At 38.2% G+C, this 19938-nt stretch overlaps 1 protein-coding gene across 2 annotated transcripts in view; it reads right to left on the reverse strand.

The window, feature by feature from the left end:
• The window catches only part of NSMCE2 (NSE2 (MMS21) homolog, SMC5-SMC6 complex SUMO ligase), a 213753-nt gene that overhangs the window by 126148 nt on the left and 67667 nt on the right, over positions 1–19938 (reverse strand). The gene's annotated exons all lie outside the window — the stretch shown is intronic.

The following is a 19938-nucleotide window of genomic DNA, read 5'->3' on the forward strand; positions in this document are numbered from 1 at the left end:
GCACCCGAGTGTCTACTGACAGATGAATGGATAAACAAAATACAATGGAGTATTTATTCAGCCTTAAAAAGGAAGAGAATTCTGACACATGCTACTACACGGATGAACCTTGAAGACACTGTGCTAAGTGAAATAAGCCAGATACAAAAGGACAAATATTATTTAACTCCACTTGTATGAGTGAGGTACTTCCAAGAGTCATATACAGAGACACAGAATAAAACAGTGGTTACCAGGGGCTGGGGGTGGGGCTGCAGAGTGACTGTTCTGTGGGCACAGAGTTTCAGTGCAGGATCATAAAAAAGTGCTAGAGATGGATGGTGGTAGTGTGGGTGTAACAATGCGAGTGTACTACATGTCACTGATCTGAACATTGAAAAACAGTTGAGATGGTGAATGTTACATTTTACCATAAAAAACCCCACCATACTATTAGCAAAAGAGTGAACACCCATATAAATGATGGACTTCAGTTATCAGTGCTCTATCAATATTGTTTCATCAATTATAACAAATACACCACACTCATATGCAAGATGTTTGAAATAGGAAAATGGTGGGAGGAAAGCATGTTAGAAATCTATTATCCACTCAATTATTCTGCAAACCTGAAACTTCTCTAAAAACCAAAGTCTGTAAACTAAAAAAGAAAGATCTAAACAAAGGAGGTTGTTCTGTGGTGCCCTGTACTGTTTCCCCAGAGACTTTCTTCCTTATCTGGGACCCTGAGCCCCGACCACTCAGGCTCCTTGCCTGCCTTTCTAATCTCATACTAGTTCATGGAGGCCCCAGTTCTCTATTCTGTTGCCCTACAGGCCCAGGATGCTATTACTATTCCCCAGTCTTTCTACTTTGCTATGACCTGTAACTTGTCTTGACCTCATTGTTTGTGTATATTCTGGCTGGAAGTAGACTGGCCTACTACTGACCCTTGGTACTCTAAACCTTGATACGGTTCCCTAATTCTCTCTACCAACCTTGTATTTATCTCGCTCTAAGGCCCGGCCCAGCCTAACAGTAATTAAATCTGAGGAGTGTGGGAGGGGATGATACTGGTATGAAATGATAATACTAAAAAACATTTATTAAAACAGAAATAAAAGTTCTTTTTTTTTTTTTTTAAAGAGTTCTTTATTCAATGTGAAATGCTTCTCTATAAAGCTCTTAGGGGCAGAATTTTATTCTATCTCCTAATCTCCTGTGCTTATTCTATGTTCACAGGGTGTCTTAAATGTAAAGCAACAACTATAAAAGTGGATGCCTACCAGGGAAGGACAGTGAAAGTATAACTAGACAGAGAACAAAAGCGAATGGTCAGAAAGGCATTAAATGAGAAGCACAACTCCTACCTATGCAGTTTTTCAACTGCATTGAAAAAACAACAAATCTCAACATTGTGTGAGCCAAAAAAAAACCTCACATTTCAGGCTAATGTGGCCTGTGGACTTCCAGACCTTTGTGTGATTTGGAACACTGAGAGAGAGAGACAGAGAGACAGAGAGAGAGAGAGAGAGAGAGAGAGACTGAGAGAGAGAAACAAGAAAGGGTAAGTATGAGTGCCTTATGTAGATTCTCTTATATATGACATTAATTTGAGCTGAATCACTCTGTAAAAATGTTTATTTATTAAAATACCAGAGACAAGCTTAGGCCTATGAAAGATATGGGCATTCAAATCCCATTTCAAAAAAAATAATCAAAAAAATAAAAAATAAAACAACAACAACAGAAAAACAAATCCCATTTCAGAACAGTTAACCCTTTGGCCAAGTGAGAATGTAATTAGTAACATGACTGGTTTCATATAGACAATGTAGACGTGTAGAATATGGAAATGCAGACAACCAACCGTACGAATGCAGAGGACATTCTTCTAGGGGCTGATTCATTTTACTTCCAGTCTCCTCAAAGGGAAAATCAAGTGGGAGAGAATAATTTTTTTAAAAAGAAAAAAAGGGCGGGGGGAGCACAAACATCCAAAATTCCTTTCTCAGAAAGGGGCATACTCTTACAAAGCCAACTAAGTTCTTTTCTTTCCTCTTGTCATTTTCTACAAGAGAGCTATGACCCAGTTGTTATTATATACTGCTAAATGCAATTTTTGGATCAGAAATATTATTATTATCAGAAATATTATTACACACTGATCTTAAGATTTTTTTTAATAGATTAGAGAATGTTAGACATTAAGTCTATGACATGAGGTAACTGGAACAAAGCCTGTTTGACTACCCTTGCATTTAACTTAGATGAGTCAGAAAAAAGCACACTGGGTACAGGCCTTGGATAACAACACAGGCTAGCATTTAACCAAGCCTCCCTTCCTCAGCCAGTTGTTTTGTGTGGTGTATACTCAAGTATGCAACTGAAACCCCATGGTTAGAAATGTTATTTTAATAAAAGAAGTATTTAAGATTCTGTGAATCAGTACTTGCTAGCCTACTGTCTCTCTTCACCTGGTCCACCTTCCCAAACCTACAGCATGTCAAAATAATTCATACTTTTGCAGTGATCTTCAATGATTTAATATGGAACCACTAAGTTGAATCCTCCCTCCCCTCAAATATTTCAGCCTAAAAACTTTGCTGCCCATTCTGCTCTTCTCATCTTGCTGTCTAGAGAGGTGACACAGTAGCCTGGTTATGAATGAGGGCTCCCTGCATAGCTGCCTGACTCTCACCATCTCAGCTCTGCAGGGCACCCTGTTAACTTGGCCAAGACCCTGAGTTTCCTCACTATCCAAAGAGATTCTTCCCACCTTCTCACCAAGCTCTGCAAAATAGACCCAGAAAGGTTTTATCTAGGCCTACTAGGAAGGAAACAAGCCATAAAACCATATCAGTATCTTTAAGTGAATTTGTGTTAGCATCTCTAACAAGGTAAAAGTCAATAGCGAGGGTGCCTGTGTGGGTCAGTCGGTTAAGCATCTGCCCTTTGGTTCAGGTCATGATCCCAGGGGCCTGGGATTAAGCCCTGCATTAGGCTCCCTGCTCGGCAAGGAGTCTACTTCTCCCTCTGCCTCTCTGCATGTGCTTGCTCTCAAAATGATTTTTAAACTATTTAAAAAAATTTTTAAGTAAAAAAAGGTCAATATCAAATAGGCTGGGTTTGAGCACTGAGAGTCATATATACAGTAACAAAGGCTAATGTTATCTAAAATATTTAACACAAAGGCAGGAACTAGTGCAAAATATTTAGAAAGCCATAACTCCATTTTCTTCAAAATGACATACACAGATAGAGTCTGCCCACTTAGGACAATCCATAAACATTCACAGGGCACTGTGACGTGGAAGTAACGGGGGGGGGGGGGGGGAACAATGCAAAGATGCTTTAGAGTGACCATATTATTTACACCAAAATTTGAGAGTGGCAGGCACATGCCCATGGGACAAACATCAGAAACAAGAACTCTCCTGAAAGTTAAGGAATATAGAGTCCATGAGAATATCAGATTATCTGAAATTGCAAAGAACTGATAACACAAGGGAGATCAGCGGAAGTGTTCTAAAGGACAACAGACGACAGGAAAGAGAGTAAGAACAGTTTATCAGGAACATGTAAGTGGCAAAGACCCAAAAGATTTTAATTAAACTTGAGTTGGCCAGTATGCAGTAAACAGGCTCTCCCACACCTGTTGATGGGACTTCAACAATTAATATAATCTTTATGGAGGGCAATTTGTCCTCCATAGTACAATTAAAAAATTCACATGGGCTTTGACTCAGCAATTTCGCCAGCATTTTTCTTACAGATATAGGCCTACTTGTGTGGAATTCTGTCTGTATAGTGTAAGACTATTTATTGCAGGATTGTGGGTAATAGTCAATTATCCTCATCATCAGGGAACTGGTTAAAAATTATGAGTTACCATGTAGCCATTAAAAAGAATAATGAAGTACTATTTGTAGTGATGTGAAAAGATATCCAAAATATTTAAGTGAAAAAAGCAAAGTAGAACAGTACGGCTAACCTGCTACTGTTGAGACACACAGACACACACAGCTATTTCTACAGGGATACAAAAGAAACAGGTAACTCTAACTGCCTTCAGGGACGCAAAGACCCTACTTTTCAGTACATAGTCTTATGTACTTTGTGAATTTTATACTACCTGGATATATTACCCAATCAAAAAGAGAACAACTTTAAAGAGGGGCAAGGAATGTGTGTGTGTGTGTGTGTGTGTGTGTGTAAGAAATGCTACAGAAAGGAATAGGCTATCTTGAGCAGAAGTGGGTTACAAAGATTTCCCATGGAAGGCGCTCTGAGTGGGATCAGCCTTGAGTAGACAGAGAGGGAGGTGGCCAGGAAGGCTGGGAGGTGCCCTATGGGCCATACTGGAGAGGAAGAGAGTAACAAGAAGCAGCCAGTTTTTGTCTGCAAAGTAAAGTGGCTCAAGAGAGACGAACGTTATGCAAACACTGAAAGCTACTCCCCTTTCCACAGTTCTATAAGAGTACCTCCCTATTAACCAGGCATGAAGTATGAGTGTACGACGTCATCTAGCCACACACTGAATGTCTATTATAAGCCAGGAATTCTGCAAGATATTGAGGTCATAAAACTCAGTGAGGCTCAGCCTTTGTCCTCAATGAGCTCTCTGAGGAAAATGCAAAACAAAGAGAGGAGAGTAGGAGTTCCAGAGATAAAGACCTGAGGAGAAAAGCAGTGACAGACTAGCTAGTGGGATTCATATACTGTAAATGACATTTAAACAGTAAAATACTGGGACACCTGGGTGGCTCAGCAGTTAAGCATCTGCCTTTGGCTTAGGCATGATCCCAGAGTCCTGGGATCAAGTCCCATATCAGGCTTCCTGCATGGAGCAAGCTTCTCTGCCTATGTCTCTGCCTCTCTCTGTGTCTCTCATGAATAAATAAAATTCTTTAAAAAATGCATTTTATTCAATCCTTCTAGAAATAGTTTCCACTGTTTAAATAGGACAAATGAGAACAGAAAGATTGAAAAGCAAATTTACCTGTCAAAGTTAAGAAAGGAATCTCCCCAATTTCTTTCTACCAGCTTAGCTCTTGCACAGATCTGGACACACTTGCAGAAAGTACCAGCTGACATTACTCAATGGGGGTTTCCTTACTTTTGTTAATTTTGGATTTCCTTGTGAACAGGAGCACAGAATATTTGTTTCTATTTTTTAAACCAATATAGCACAACAGAGAGTGCTATTTAATTAAAATGAAAATGTTCAGTGCCCTTGTGAAAGAAAATAAATATTACCTACTCAATTTTCCAACCAACTGACACAAATATCTGATAAAAAAAAAAAAAAAGATGAAACCTTGGCACCATCAGAGGGAAAAAAAATTTGCCAGCCATCTTCCCAGCATGATGTTTTCTACAGTCTTCTACAGTATTATCTCATGCTCTTTAATATTTACCACTTTAAAAGGCTCGGTCTTTAATTAAATAATTACCTTCTTGGGAAAATACAACTCAGTCCTAAATTGAGTAGGATTTTCACCTCTCCACTTATTCAAATTCTACCTCTTCTTCAAAGTCTCGTTCAAAACTCATTTTCTCTATGAAGCCATCACCTGTGGTTTCAAAGATCTCTCCTTCTCAGGTGTTAATTATATGAATCACACATCCTGGCAGTTGATCATGTGCCTCTTATTCTTTTCCTAATTCAATAGCGCTCAGTTTATATTTCTCTCCTGGAACTTATTATTTCGCTTTGAATTACAGTGGTTTTAAGTATCTGTTTCTCTGCTCCACTGAAGAGGCTAAGTCATATCCATCTGTGTACTATCTTTGATTAAAGCCCAGTCCTTGACACATTAATAATAAATACTTGTTGGATTGAATGGACTGAATGGATATAAATTTTGCTCATCCTATAAGAATATAAACTTGAAAGTTTATGCCATGTTTCTTTTTTCTCTGTTCATAAATACCTACCCCAATGCTAGGCACTAACAAGCCATGCAAAGATATTCAACAAGTACTATATAAGTAAACCAGTTACAGTCTAGTTTTACTTACATTAAATTATCTCTTCAGTTGCTTGGTATCTGAATAAACATGTCCCTGATCAAACAGATGACTCACAAAAGTGAGGTTACTTCAAATACCCCTTGATTTTGAGGGTTGCATATTAAGAAGAGACGGTTAGTAACACACACACACACACACACACAGCGCCAATGCTGTTTCAGTAGTTAAAATCTGATATCTGAGTATTCAAAATGAACAAATATGAACTGGTGCTCTAGACTGTAAATCTGGCCATGGTACTTCCGCCTCCTCCCATCAAGAGGCGAGTCTCTTCTCCCACCCCTCAATCTGAGCTGCCTTGTGACTGACTGGTTTAGCCAATAGTCACACTGTGCAATTTCCAAGCTGAGACCTCAAGAGACCTTCTGCTTCTGTCCTGAGGCTCTTATTTTGCTTCTGCCACTATGTGAACAAACCTGAACTGGCATGCTGGAGGATGAGACCACATGGAGGAGGCAAGTTTCACAGCTGAGGATGCCCTAGGCCAAGAAGCTCCAAGCCAATCAGGCAGCTGACTGCAGATGTGGGAGTGAGCCTAGCTGGAGCAGCAGCAGATTCACCCAGCTAAATCCAGTCCAAATGGCCAATCTACAGAATCACAAACCAACTAAGTGGTCATTTTAAGTCACTAAGTTTTGGGGTAGTGTGTTCCACAACAAAAGCTAGCTCACCACCATTTAATTTAATACTGAACGCTCACATGGTATCACAATATTAATATCTATTCCATAGCAGTTTGAACTGTATAGCCAATGCAAATCATTCCTATATGTGTAACATTTTATTTTTAAATACTCTTAACATTCTAATTATGATTAAATAATCAGGTTGTAATCTCGGGGTCATGGGACTGAACCCCGTGTCAGGCTCTGCACGCAGCACAAAGTCTGCTTGAGACTCTCTCCTTTTCCCCCCTGCCCCTCCACCCCTATCTCCAGGATAAATATTTTTTTTAATTTAACATTTTACGATAAGGCATTTTCTAAACATTTTACTTTTTTGATTAATTTCTACAAATCTCAAGAGCTTCAGTATCTTTGTACATAAAGCATTTGCATTTTGGATTATTTTAGTAAAATTGATTCCCGAAAGAACTACCAAAACATCACTACCAAAACATTTTAAGGAGTCTTGACACACATTCTGTATTTTCAATATTCAGCTGACTAGTTTTCTTAAATTATCATTGCATTATCAAAGCTTTGCCTGATCCTCAGCTATATTTGGTATGCTTTACTAACTACAATGTTGATATGTATAACCTATAATTCTAAAATCCTTCTCCCAACCCTCTGCTCCTTCAGGACCTCCTCTTCTCCAACATTGACCTCCAGCCTCCAGCCCTTGCAATTATCAGAATTCAGCTGTAGGCCAATGACTATCAGAGTAAACATGAAGAATGGCTCATCGCTTCTCAAAGCTTGGAATTTTGAAAACATAATAATACACTTTCTACTTTTAGAGGTGGGGTTATGGCGGAACTTGCTATTCAGGTCAAATGAGTCAATCAAGATGAGAAAGTTAATGTATTTCAGTCAAGTATGTCTGTGCTGGCATGTACCACCACCAAGAGCAGTGCATATGGGAGTATTTTATTTTAAAGGATAGTATTATTAATGCCTCTTCAAATACCAAGTTATAAATTGGGTCTTTTAGTATTGGCTTCCACTCTGCACACTACTTAAACAAATCATGAGCATACTTCAAAGCCACCATAAACTTTCCTTCAAATTCCTCTTCTTGCAAACAATTGCACATTCTAATCTTCCTAATGTTTAACATTAGATATCCTTCAGATTAAGACTTCTTTAAAGGTCCCATGTTATAGATGTGCACTCTATCTTACCTTGGGGAAGGCCCCCCTCATCCCGCCCCAAGGTCAGGGGTATCTGCATTTAGGCAGAAAGATGGACTTGTCCTACAAGTGATGAGACAGATGGGGAGAAAGCAGACTATGCCACAAAGAGATCAACAAGTGTGAAAGTCCACAGGTGAAAGAGAACACAATACCCTCTGGAAATTACAAGTGTCCAGATCAAAGGGCTAGAGAGCAGAGTGATGAGAAAGTGAACAGAAACCTGGTGCCAGAAGGGTCTTTTTATTCTGGAAGGCTAGGGGAGTCTGAAAGGAAGGGCATGTGGCAAACAACCATGACCCATATCTTAGAATGATCCATCAGTCTGGCGGAAACTGGAGGGAGGCGTCGAAGCAGGGAGAATGTGGGAGGCTGACAGTGAAATTGGAAATAGAGCAGCAGTAGCAGTGGGAGCAAAAAGAAATGGAGAGATTGGCAGAGGTTTTTGGGAATGGAACTAGCCAGCACATCTTGTTACCTGACCAGTAATTCCTGGTTCTCTTTCTGTAGAAGTCAATTTTTCACTTTTGGTAATTGTAACACAAAACCACCCTGCTCTGAGGCAGAAAGAAAATTTACCTAAGGAAACTACTATTGTTATCTTTGCTCTACATTACCCATGGTAAGAAGCACTGTCAGCCTAATAATGTGTGAGGAGGGAAGTAAATGCTACCACATAACAGGAGAGGAAGGTTGTTAGGGCTGATGGTTGGGGAAGGAATTAAAATCACTGGAGTCTAACTTGGGAAGTTTCCTGCTTTACACAACTGAAACGAAGTCAAATAATAGTACCCCCAATGCCCAAAGAAAGAGAAAGAAAGTACTTTCCACCAGTAAACACCTAATGGTTAAAGGGGGCGAGGAAAGTTGCCAGAAAGTCTAGAACACCTCCGGCCAATTGGCAGCCACACTTTGGACGCAGAGCATGGTTGTCACCAGGGTGTGCTAGAACAATCTTGGTGAAAAGGGACACCACATCTTATCCCATTGTCTCATTCCTAGGACTAGCGTGTGTCACAGCATCTGTTATGGAATATTTGTCCCCTGGAGGAAAAAAAAGGTTCCAGGAACTAACTTTTAACTCCCTTCTTAGTCCATCATTCATTTCCCCAATTCATAGGAAGCACTGGTCCCATGCCAGAGGCTGTTCTAGGCCCTGTAGACAGGATCAATTGAGGCAGACAAGTGCCTTCTCTCACTCAATCCACATTCTAACCAAATTGCATAAGATTGACATTCTAACCAAACTGCAAGACTAAGGAATCCCATAGTAAAGAAAATTGACTGACTCATCTGACCCTGGGACCTTTATTATTTTATTTTATTTTTTAAATAAACTGACTGCATTTATTTTGGGAAAACTCTACTCTAAACAATTTCCATCAACCTTCCATCTCACTCTGTTGTTTCTTCTCCAAAGTCTGCATGTCAAGCTCTAGGACCTTGCAATCGCAGGTGGCCAGTTTCCTTTTCCTCGCACTCCTAAACATTAATTATTTTCCTGTGTTCCTTGAACCTACCACAGGGCTCTGCAAATAGGAGATAACTGTTTACTAAAAAAAACAAAAAACAAAAAACATAATTTGAAGTAAGTCACTGGGTGATTTATTAAAAAAGAAAAAGCTAACTATATAGGTTGGCTCAAACAGCAGAGCCAATTTTCTACAGTTAAATCTAATGTATATACAGGAGAATCCCTAACATATGAAAAGCCCACGCAGCACACATTCTATTCTATTCTAGCTGTAGGTCTATAACAACATGCTCCATTATATTTGCTCATGATGAATAGATTTTACTGGACACAGGATGGTTCATTATGTGAACAGTGCTCTTTCTGACATTTCCCTCTCTGCTTCCCTATCAAGAAAGGCTGCCAAAACCAATATTGTACTGAAAAATGAATAGTTACCTTATCAACATGTTTTTTGTTCATATCCTTGTCAGTGAATATTACTTAATTACATGATATTCTAGCAATTTGTTCACTTAAACTCAACACTTTAACAAAATGACTAAAACACCCTAAGCTTATTCCCTTGCACTCAAAAATTTATGCCAATTGCTAATAACATAAAATGTATATCCTTTAAAAAATTATTGAAGTAAATGCCTTTAAACAGGCTAAAGAAGATCAGGTAACTAATGTATGTAGAGTACTGTACAGCTGATAAATCACTTTCAGTTTTCATTTTAAAATATGATTTCATCCTTAATGGACTCTGTGGGCTAGGGAGATTATTACCCACATTTTACAGAAAAAGTAAAATTCCATTGATTTGATCAAAAGCACAAACTAATTACTTGGTTGTGCAAGAATCTGAATCTGTATTTTGATTCCAAATTCTAGGATCTTTCCATGGGTTCGACAGTTTCTACCCTTAACACTGTTTTCAGGCAGCCCGGGTGGTTTAGCACCACCTTCCACCCAGGGCCTGATCCTGGAGACCCAGGATCGAGTCCCACGTCAGGCTCCCTGCATGGAGCCTGCTTCTCCCTCTGTCTGTGTCTCTGCCCCCACCCCCCGCCTCTCTCTCTCAAGAATAAATAAATAAAATCTTAAAAACAAAAAACAAAAAATGCTGTTATCAACATACATAGGTGATGAGATAAATGAGTTTAGAAGTTATCAAGAAAATAGGACTAATATGAATTTTAACAAATATAAGGACAGTACTTAACTATGACAAATACACAAATATGATCATTATTTAAGGCTATCAACTACACATATGAATAGATACCTTTTAGAGCTATTAAGAATATAAGCAGATGATGGGTAGGTACCAAAGGTCAGACTGTAAACTCCACGCGCACAAGGACTTGTATATTTTATTCACTGAGGCATTCTCAGTACACTCAATAAACACTTGCTGAACAAATGAAAATGAAGTATAACATGGACTATAAAAATGAGGCTCTCAGATATAGAAGAATAAAGTTAGTTTATATTCAAACTCAAGAGAACAAGTGCAATCTAATTCGTTAGGTAATTACTAAGTATCCTGTAGGTAGGTGCTTACAATTTATGCTGTACACATATGTTCTTCCCTTGTAGGTAATAAATAAGCTGCACGAGATCTGGAAATATGTCAGGTTTGTACCCTCTAGAGTGCCTGGCTAAGCAACCTTTAATAGAAGAGTTATTTTCAACCCTGACCATACATTAGCATTACCTGGAGAGCTTAGAAAGAAATGCCTAGAGAGCCCCACCAGACACCAACTAAATCTAAATCTCTGAGGGTGGGGACAGAACTTGGATTTTTTTTTAAAAGTTCACATTTGAAACCCAGCAATAGGTGAGTGCCACTTCTATAAACCAATAGTTCTCAAACTCTGGTATGCAGGAGACCCAGAGGGTCCCACCCCCAGAGAGTCAGATGCTCTAGGTCTGGAGTGGTGCCTGAAAACACACACTTTTAACATCCAGGTGACCCTGATGGGGAGGGCGGGGAGCCCAATGGAAGAATAACTGCTGCACATCATCTACAACGTTTCTTGAATTAAAGAATAAATGTAAGAGATACATGGATAGGAAAACATGAAAAAAATATTTAAAATTTACATATAAAAGGAACTTCATGCTCAACATCACTGGTCATTAGAAAAACATAAATTAAATCCATAAGGAGATACCACTACGTACTTATTATAATGGCTAAAATTAAAAACAAAACCACAATAACACAAGTGCTGATGAGGATGCACATCAACTCCCACTCTCACACACTGCTGCTGGGAAAACAGTACTGTACGCCAGGTTAGAAGAGTCTGTCCGTTTCTCATAAGTTAAACAAGTACTTACCAGACTAGCTGGCAATCCAAGAGAAATGAAAATTTATAATCACATTAAAATCTGCACAGGAATGTTTACAGCAGCCTGATTTATAATGGCCCCAAGCTGGAAACAACTGAAATGCCCTTCAGCTGGTGAGTGGATAAACTATGATACATCCGTACAGTAGAATAGTACTCACAACACACAATGCAACGAACTACCCATATTAACAACACTATGGATGAATCTCAAATGCATTCTGCTCCATGAAAGAAGCCACTTAGATAGCTGTATACTGTATGATTCCATCCATGTATATAACATTATATATGTTATATACATACATATATGTATAACATCCATGTATACAACAAAAATTAAAACTATAGAGAAAAAAAATTAAAAGCACAGAATAGTCACTGCCAGAGGCTAAAACTTGGGGGGCGGTGTTGATTACGAAGGGCCACTCATTATATGCATCTTATTAGTATAAAACTGAAATCATTGCAACCTCAGGAATTAGGAACTTGACAAGATAATTATTTTCTTAAGTATGATCTACATCGTCCCCAGGACACATGATTTGATTTTCCTACTCTAGGTTCAGATTGCTTTCTGAGCACCGATGGCATCACACTCTCTCAAAATAAGCCACCAGGAGAGAAACACCCATGGCTCACAGTTTGTGTTTAAACTTGCAGCTGACTCATTTTGCCCTTGATAACTGAACCTTTCTCTCCTAATAACTTTAATTATAGCCATCTCTCATCCTAAAGCTGCCCCTTTCCCCGGGAACATAACTGTTAGCCTTGTGACCTCCTGACTGTGAGACACTGGGTAAATATGCCACCTCCGGGATTCAGTGTGCTAAAAACAGAGCCTGCGTTTTTTGTGCATTCCGCTCTCGCATATGGATGTTGTGAAGATTAGGAGAGGTGATGTACAGGCATGGGATTACTGTTGTTATGCTTGAAATAAATTTCATGGAATTTGTTCTAAACTTGTAATTACAGTAAATACCCTCCTCCTCTCTGCCATAACAGCAACTATTCACACTGGAAATGGCATTCTTAGTCACTGTTTCCTCAATGTATTGCCAAAACCATGGGATCTGGAAGAGTGGCACCCGGTTTGGAGTCTCAATCTGTAACTTTGTGAGCTCAAGTAAGCCACTTACCTTCTGTGAGTCTCACTTCAAGTATGTGTTTCTCTAGGGGATAGTTTGAAGGCAAAACGAGGCACACATAAATAAACTACTATATAATGTCTGGTACAATTTCTACTCTCTGATTTTTACATAGAAGGGACCAACCCAGAAATTCACTCTTGGCTGGATGAAACAGATTCCCCCAGTGTCATCAGAGTGTATCAGTGTAGATCTATGACCTGGGAGATTTAACAAACGGTTCACTACTTAAGAGTCTTATGAGAAATCAAGTCAAGAATGAAATGCTTGATTTGAGAGAAAAGAAGACCAAATAGGTGTGTTTCAAAGAGCTAGTGTGGTATGCAGGGAAAAGAACATAAGCTCTGATGTCACCTAAACCAGGATCTAAATTTCAGCATTTATGAGCTTAGGGAAGCTATACCACCTTTATTTGCATACTTTCTAATCTATAAAATGGGTTGTTATCTTGAAGGGTAAGAAATAAATAGTAATGTAGAGAAAGTATGCAGGTAGCATATCCTATGTATAGGTGCGCACTCAAACAATGCTTGTAGTCATGCATTAATTCAACAAGCATTCATTAAGTATCATATACACTAGGCACTATATGAAGCCTGGTCATCACTTTTACTATTTCCTAAGAGGACTAGGGCAAATCTAAGGTAAAAGAAGAACAGATGGTAGTGTCTTTATTGCTCCATATAAAGGGCAGTTCTCACGGCCCAACAGCTCCCTGATAGCTTAATGCTCTGATTAAAACACAACAGAATGGATCTAATTTTCTTAACCTTTTTTCTTCTTCACTTACTCAATTATTTATTTGGTACTGCAAATCTGCCCTGACACGTGAAAATTCCCAGGAAGTAACAAATTTATGAGTTAGAAGAGGTGGGACAGCTACACCTGTCTGTAATGCTCTCTTTTTATCCCTGGCACCTCCTCTCTTCTGGTTCCACTGTTTTCTGGCTTTGCAACCTTGGGCATGTCACTTACCCTCTCTGAAGCTGCTTCATCATGACGATGGGAATGGTACCATTTAGCTTTGCTGATGCGAGTTAAGGATGTCCGGGAAAGAGAAGATACATGGGTGGGAAACACAAAGAAAGCAGAAGAGAGGAGAGACAAATAGAAAAGAGTCAGAGACACTGACTCAGAGAAGAGGAAGAGAGAAGGAGGCAGACATACAGGAATAAAAAATTTGCATAGGACCCAAATCTCACTCAGTAAGTGTAACCCTTCATGCTGGGGATGTGATCCAATTGAAAAAAAAGTCAATCTCTGTTGTGAAACTTATGATTTTTAGCATTTCCCAACAATTAATGGTCATCTGCAAGTAAATGGTGATGGCTTGATCATCATCAAGGAAAACATGAAAGTCAACTGAGGGTCACAGAGATGATAAAACTACCTGCAGAAGAGCCAGCAAACTTAAGTTTTAATAAATTCTTTAATGTTCTAAGCAGTCACATTTAAAGTGAGCCATACTTACTTAATTCCTAAGCATGATGCTACTGTGCCACTAAAAACTGTGTTGTATTATATATACCATGCATTTGTACCAACATGTAAAGGGTTATACACACTAAATTATTTGCTGGATTTCTGAGCAAGTGAAAGGATTTTCAAAGACAATAGAAATGGTTAACCTATGCTGATTTTTAAATCCCAACGCTATGAACGCTGATTTTCATCTTCTCTCCTTTACTCATGATGCATGAGTTTAATCATCAGAACGCCTTAACTAGGTTCTGACCCTCTTTATCTAGTTGAATAATTCTGTTCTATAAATATTAACCGAACTCTGATTATGTGAGTAACAAAAGGAATATAGGGATGATTACAAAATCATTCCTGCCTTGAAGGGTCTTGGGCTTTGAGTTAATTGCAGGCCAGCAATGCACATTGTTTGGATAGATGTTATATCATATGACAAAGAGATTCATGTGCTGAAGAGTATCAGGATTAAGTCAGGTTGGTCAACACTATGCCCAGATGAAATACACTCAACATATTTCTAGGCACAGCCAAACATTTTCCCTCTTGGCATCACCTTTGCTTCTTCCTCATCTCTTTCCTTTCAGGTTTCAACACTCACACATGCCCTCTATCAACCTTCGAAGGTGCTAGTCTTCTCTATAACCCTACTGCTTATATACATCTGGGTGAGGGGTTTCCACATCCAGCCCCTCACCACAAAATCTCCATCTGCTTTGCAACAGAACCCACTCCCAAATGATATGAAATGCACAACCTGGCCTTAGTCTGGAGTATCCTGAAAGCAAGACTACCCGTTTCTCTGAAGAAATCATAGTCTGTTAATTGGCCAAATTAATGCTGATATCAAGTCCTAAACAAGTGCCTAAACAAGGCACTGAGAAAAATGGTATTATGAGAAAGTAAAACCAAATGTCACAAGCTGACAGTTTTATTTGCATAGTGTTTTAAAAATATAGTAATGGAAAAATAATCAGCTAGATTTCTGCGTTTCCAAAAGAACCCGAAGATCTGGCCACAGTGGGTTCCATACCTCTTCACAGCAACAAGGGACAGGCATGGGTGGCAGATGTCTCCTTGAGATAGAGGATAAGCTCTCAAGTATATGACAGTTCTCCTGAAGATTCCTGTGATCATCAAGAAGCTATGCTGTAGATGCTCTGTGCTTAGACATCAGGCTGGAGTTTAAGGACTGGGACTAGAGCAGTAAAGAAAACATCAAAGTATCTACCTTTGTGGAACTGCACTGTGGTTTTGAATGGGTGTTGAAGGAAAGGAAAGCAACCCACTAAGAATATTTGTAAGTGAAGGTATTCTAATGTTCCCTGAAGAGCTCTCTATTTAAAAAAAAAAAAAAAAAAAAAGAGCTCTCTATTTAATGGCTGGAGGGACACCTTTTGCAAAGTAAATGGTCACTCCCTAGCCTATCAGTTTTGATATTTAAATGAAGTGTGCTTAAAATGAAGGTACAGAGTTGATGATTTGGGAGTCCAGATAATTATGAAATTACAGTATAAAATATCACCAGGACTGAAAGTGGATTTCTAAGTTCATTTGTGGATTCAATTATGTCCATATCTTATATCCTATGTATTCCCTATGTGACCTAAATACATGGTCTAAATTTCTGGTATGTCTTCAGATTAGCATTAAAAACAAAAAGCGCTTATCCTTACTCTAAGCATTTAAATGTGCCAACAAAATTACATTTCATATTAGATTATTTTAATACTAAAGATCACAGATTCAGTCAATTCTATTTTTGATCACAAAGTGAAGCCCTTATATTTCAAAGGTTTCTGAATATCGAGTTACTGTCTAATGTCAATTTCTGCCTTGCTGACCTGCCCTGAAACTTCTCCAGCCTGCTAATTATGTAATCTTGGGCTTTGATGAACAAATAAAGTATAGAAGAATGACTGCTTGATGACTTGAGAAAGTGTCCATTCAGGGCTATCTACACATTCTCATTAAGTTCTCCTGATGCTAAAGTGCAGGAAGCCATGAGTTGGCACAGTGAAGACAGTTAAAACAGTCAAAGAAGAGAGACATTACCTGAACATATTGTTGGGCTAAATTACAGTCACTTTATCTAAGGAAGTATGGTTATTACATCTGCCTTAAACAAAATCATATTGTTGGTTTCACAACTTGGGTTAAGTTAAGAACACAATTCCCATTTAGGGGAATGGAATCCTTTTCTCTGGAATTGTTCCTTAACTCAGTTATCATCACTGCCACCATGTGTAAAAATAATCTTCAATCTTGATTTGTACGCCTCTGAGAATTACAACTAAGAAAAATGGGCACCGGCAGGGAAACCAGGCTACACAGACAGTAGGTGACTCAAACCCGGGTCTTCCAGCTGCTAAGCTCATGTTCTTGCCACTACAGGCCCTTTCTCAGTAATAACCAAAATCTCAAGCAGGCTTTCAAAGTTTGCACTGTCTCATTTGATCTTGGTAATAATCTTGGGAAGCTGCAACAGACATAATATCTCTTGTATACAGCAAACAGGTCCCCAGGTATGGTATTTATGGAAAAACCTTAAAACAAAACAAAACCCAAACCAAAAACCTGCCCTTGTTTCTGATTGTGGTTTAGACCAGGAATCAGTAAACTGTTCAAAGAAGTTGTATCTAATGGCTGGTAATATCCATAAAACATAAACAACTATTAAAAAAATTACTGTATGCAACTTAAGTATGTTGCCTTTTGAGTAATCATAGCTTCAAATAAGTACAACATACCTGTTATATTTATATTCTAAGGACAGCAAATACCAGGTATTCGTATTATCCCTTCAGCACACATCATAATCCTTCAGCACACTCTATCTTGCTGGGCCTGAACCCAGCCTCTGAATCTTTCTGAACATATAGCTCCACACAGCCCCTATCCATTGATTGGCAATATCAGCTACAAATAAAAGCTGCATTTTCCCATTCTGACTCTCTCCTATATTGTATAATGGTTGTTTCTTGCATTTTTCTTTGCTTTTGATTTACTGATGGTTCTCCATTATTTCATGTATGTATTTATTGTCTTTCTCAAGTACAGGGACTCTGCCTTTTATTTATTTTGGAGCACCAAACACAATGATTCATATATACAGCAGTCACTCAGAGTGTTCTGAATGTACCTAAAACAAATGTATAGTATTTACGGAAAAAAAATCTAAAGTTAAAATAACAAAAAACAAAAAACTGTCCTTGCTTCTGATTATGGTTTAGCCCAAAGGTCAGCAAACTTTTCTGTAAAGAGCCAGATAGCAAATATTAAAAGCTTTGTTTGCCAGATGGTCTCTGATAGAACTACTCAACTCTGCCATTAGTGTAAAGCACACACAGAAATGAGGAAACAGATGAGTGTATCTACATTCCAATAAAACTTTATTTTGGACAGTGAATTCTGAATTTTATAGAATTTTTACACATCACAAAATACTATCCTTCTAACTTTTCCCCAGACAACTTAAAAAATGGAAAAAAAAAACAAAACCCATTCTTGGCTTTTAGGCCATAGAGAAACAAAAGAGGCAGGCTGCACTTGGCCCACAGGCTCTAGTTTACTGATCTCTGGCCTAAATCTCTGGTTCTCAAAATGCGAAACTCGGGTGGTCTGCAAGATCCTTTCAGCAAGTCCAACTACCTATGTGTGCGGCCAGAATTTCTTTGTAGACATCCAGCAAAACAATGTACCACAACAGACTGAGCACAGAAGAAAATATGAGGATCCAGCTGCCTTCTATTAAGCCAGAAATTAAAGAGATTTACAAAAATGGAAAACAATGTCACACTTCTCCCTAGTTTTTCTTTATGTTTGGAAAACACGTAGTTGTATTTCCTAATCCTCTTTATGGTAACATGTATGGGGTTTATTATTGATTTTTAAAATGGATTCGTATTTTTAAAATTTCTCACAGTTTTGATTTCTAATGTGATAAATGTCAATAGCCACAGCCCATGTAAACAAAACCTCTCTGGAGGCCCTCGGTATATTTTAAAAATGTAAAGGGATCTTGAAGACCAAATAGTTGGGAGAGCCAGCTGCTGAGCCACAGCTGGGTTAACTTACTCCTGTGGCAGGGTGCGCGGAGGCAGCTTGCAGGCCACTTCCTCAGACCACCTGATTTCAATCCCCCACTTGGCGTCTCCCCACCAAAGAGCTTCCCAGCACTTCTGTGATTAGATTCTGATTCAGCAAAATTTAATCCCATGCAGTTTATGTGTGTGTAAATAAAGTTGGTGAGAGCGTGGTGGTGATTTTTATGAAAGAACCTTTCTGATACACGCAGGCCATAAAACTGTTTCAGCTTCTATTTTGCCAAAATAGGTACCAAGAAGCAAGAATCTCTCTCTGGCTTCTGGTTTCCAATCTTAAAAAAAAAAAAAAAAAAAAAAAAATTGTAATTCCTTGCCTTTAGAACATATTTCAAAACAAACAATCACTGGCTCCTGTATAAATCCTAGTCCCTTCAACTTGGCTCCCTTCAATTGTGGGCTCCCGATGATAATCAGCATCCTCAGCAATGTTACATCTAAAGCAGTAAAATCCATCATACATGGTACTAGTTTGACAGTACTAATAATGTAATAAACACTGTATTTTGCAAGTAAAGTACATGTGCCTTAAAAAGCATTTTAAGAGGGCATATAATATTTTGCTTGTTCTGTCATTAGAGATTTAAAAACTTTTTAAAAGCATATTTTATGAGAAACAAAAAGGGAAATTTGTCTTAATTCCAGTGTTACCATATATAGGGAAACCCTATATAAGGAAGCATTTCTTTCAATATAAAATTACTTTGTGATAAAGTTTAACTGTCTATCCAAATGATGTGTAGTATTGCTGGCCTGGGGAAACTGTCTCCAACCCCTCACTCCTGATCATTTTCTAGAACATTAAAGAAATTAACAACTATGATTCCTACATTTGTCATTTTGTTGAATTATATATCCTTAATACAAGCGTTTCCTCTTAAGTATATAATTCTTTTTTTAAAGTATATAATTCTAAAAGCCTTTATAAGCTTTCTCTTACAGAATAATAACTTTGTAAACAATAACAAAAGTAGAAGAAATTCATATTTTGGGATATTTATCCTTCAACCTATACTATCGAGTATCTTTTGAAAAATCAAGAATTATGATCAGATGCTAAATCTGCCATAATTTGTCATTACTGGCTGTGAGTAGAAAACCAAAATACATTTAGCTGGTCTGGCCCACATCAAAACTGAAATTCACTAGCGCCTTTAATATCAGAAAGACACTAGCAAATTATTATATTACCTGTTTGGAGAATTATCACCCATGTGGGGGGACGATGTAATTTATATTAGAAGGATTTTGGTAGCTGTGATGTTCAAAGAAGAACAAAAAATAGACGAAAACGTGGAGAAAATGCTTACTGTTTAAATCCACATAAAAGCAAAAGTCTCATCGTGATTGCAAAACATTCCAAATTGTGAAACTTAAGTTACTTGTAAAATAGACAAAAGTAGAGCTGCTTCCTCAGTCGTTTTTTGAGACCTCAGCATCAATTTAAAGAAAATGCTTATATTTAAAAGAAAGCTTATTTCAAAATATGAATCCTTACACTAAGGACAAATAAGGACATGAAGGA

Source organism: Vulpes lagopus, chromosome 9, assembly GCF_018345385.1.
Source record: "Vulpes lagopus strain Blue_001 chromosome 9, ASM1834538v1, whole genome shotgun sequence".
Classification (NCBI taxonomy): Eukaryota; Metazoa; Chordata; class Mammalia; order Carnivora; family Canidae; genus Vulpes; species Vulpes lagopus.